Raw genomic sequence first — 2,851 nt, forward strand, 5'->3', positions numbered from 1 at the left:
CAAGAAATTTCACTAAATTCTAGTGCACACTTTTCGAGAAATCGACCTCCATCATCTACAACCATTTTTATGATTTTCTTCAGATTCGTGAATCGATTGGCCAATATTTTTTATGGGGAGGTGAATAAGGATGCTAGAAACATTCTTAAATTTTTTTAGGTCAATCAAGTCTACCATTTGAGAGATATTGATAAAAAAATTCTGCTAAAGGAGGTTGTCCTCAAATGCTACAAGAGGGACCATAATTGCTACAGGAGGCAGATTTGATTGGAGAAAGAGGCAAAACGGTCATGTATTCTTTAGGAAATGTTGAGATATGTCCAAAATAGACTCATCATTCAATTTCCACACCACTTTACCTCTTCTACACTCTCATTTTCATCCTTGTCCATGAAGAGAACCAACTTTCACCCCTTTTTCCATCCCTTCCACCACAAAGAATTCCTTTGATCCTTGTCAATAGATTACTCATGAATTATCAATATTTTTAAATGAATGACCTGAAGGAAACTATGATCTTATTAGGGTCTATGTGACTACTATGGGAAGACACACAGTCCTATAGCAGTCTGCACATCCCCTGCCAAACCATAGCTAGAGTTCTAGATCCAGAAATCAACCACCATGGAGAATTTGGAGATGATACCTTGGATCCTCAAGTAGCTACAAGACCTTCTATTAGTCGCTACAAGATTATTGATCACTCATTAAATAATAACGTTTGATCCAAATAAAATATGCATGAAGGATATACCTACGTAATCAAGCATCAGCGAACAAGAGAACATTGAAAAAATACATATGTTTCTCAAGAAATTATAAAAGACATGCACAACAACCTTACCTATATTTAGAAATGACATATGATCAACTACAACACTCACATCATGAGCATATTAGGATGAGAGCAAAAATAGCAAAAATAAAACCTAGAAGACGCATATTAGCACATGCATCGTTAGGATCATTAAAGTCAACCTCTACAATTACAACAACATCCTGCACCAAAAAAAAAAAAAAACTCATGGTAAGGCACAAGTATGCAACTCTCTAATCTCACCCTTCGAATCTATTCTAGCTTGAGAAAACATTAAAAGTGTAAGAAGGAAAGGTCTTTTAAAGCAAAAGTTAATAGTAGGAATCCTTGGTCTTATCTAGCAAGTCACTTAACTTTTATCCGAAGGACAGGCACACATGTGGGAGATAAATGAGACAAAGTAAAAAAGGAATTAAGAAAGTGGAATGTTATCATGGATTTCAAAAAGTAGTTGGAGGCCAACTTAGTTAACTCAAAGCACTTTGAGTTTATTTTGCATGCACAAAAAAGAGAAAAAAATTGAAAAAAGAGAAAAAAATGAAAAAAATCAATAAAAAATAAAATAAAAAGAATAAAAAGGTGGACCCACCACCTCTTGGCATGCAAGGATTAGCTGCTACAAGATTCAAGTTGGTTTCTACAAGAGAAAATAAAGCTACTACAGGAGGAACAAAACCGCTATAGGAAGAACATATTTGCTATAGGAAGGACAAATTTTCTATAGCAAGGAACCAAGTTGCTACAAGAGATAAACAAATTGCTACAAGAAGTTAAAAAATGGTTGTAAGAGAAAAAAATTGCTACTAGGGTGTTGGATAATGATTGCTACAAGGTACTAAGAAACACAACAGAGTTGTAAAATATTTTCTACAGACATGGTAAATTCTCCAAGGGTGAAAGGTATCTAAGTCACCAGTTTGGTTATCACATCATTAATTTCTTTTGCTTCAGTTTATTGATGATCATTTCTCCCTGTGTAAGAAAAAAAATCTCTCTATTAAGTGTTTTCAATTCTAGAATTGAATGAGCAAAGGTAATGTAGATTTATAATCAAGGTTTTTCATAAGAATTTGATGGATAATATTGTGTCATGGCCAAGAATTTGTATCAATGGTAAGAGGCTTGGACTTAAATGAGAATGAAATTAGTAATGAGTTAATGGATGCCAAGAAATCCTTCTTTTCACAAGGAGAAGTGTGCTGGGAATGGGTCCCCTAGGGTCAATTTTGGGGATAAAAGCCTAATTTTCGAGGATAAAGGCCCAAGTTTTGTATAAATATTGTAAAGTCTCCACATTTTATGGTCACAGAGTGTGAATATGTAAAGAGTCATCAAGGGTTTCTGCTCTTAGTGTATGTAACTTGTGTCGGCTTTATGAGATCCACCCTTGGTCCGCGGACCACGGGAGTGTATAAAAAGGGACGTCTTAGAAGAGTCTAAGGTAGTTTTTAGTTTAGTTTAGATATGTTTTGAAGAGTCATTGATGTAATGGGTCTACGAGAGCTAAGAGATAAGAGTCTTAGCAGAGGAGAGAGGCTCTACAACTGTGTGCATAGAGGCCTAGGGTAGAAGTCCACAGTTGAGTGTGCTGACCCCTGCAGCTGTGTGAGCAGGGTAGTTAGGGTTTGAAAAGGAGATCTGAACATCAATAAAGAGAATTATTCTATAAATTCCTATGTATGAGGTATTTTAACTCTGTTATGAATGCATTCGATTATGTTATTTTGAATATTGGGTTTATGATTTAATGCTGTATTGATGTGCGAATCTATGTGTTTTACTTTGTTATATGAATGCTAGTAAGAATATCTGTTTACATGGAGATAATCATAATGCATGTTGAAGTTATCCAATAATTAAGCTAATCTGGGTAAATAGAGTAGTAAGAGTAATCACAGAGGCACGTAAGTGTCTGAATCACCTATTTAGGGTATGCAAAGGATGATCGCAGACCTTCATGAAGGTCTTGAAGCCAAATAAGAGAAGTATATCGATAAGCCCTAAAAAGATTATTAGTCTGTGTGAAGGAAGGGT

Source organism: Pinus tabuliformis, chromosome 1_2 (assembly GCF_031772625.1).
Source record: "Pinus tabuliformis cultivar Carrire ecotype Pingquan chromosome 1_2, CPIR1, whole genome shotgun sequence".
In the NCBI taxonomy this organism is placed as follows: domain Eukaryota; kingdom Viridiplantae; phylum Streptophyta; class Pinopsida; order Pinales; family Pinaceae; genus Pinus; species Pinus tabuliformis.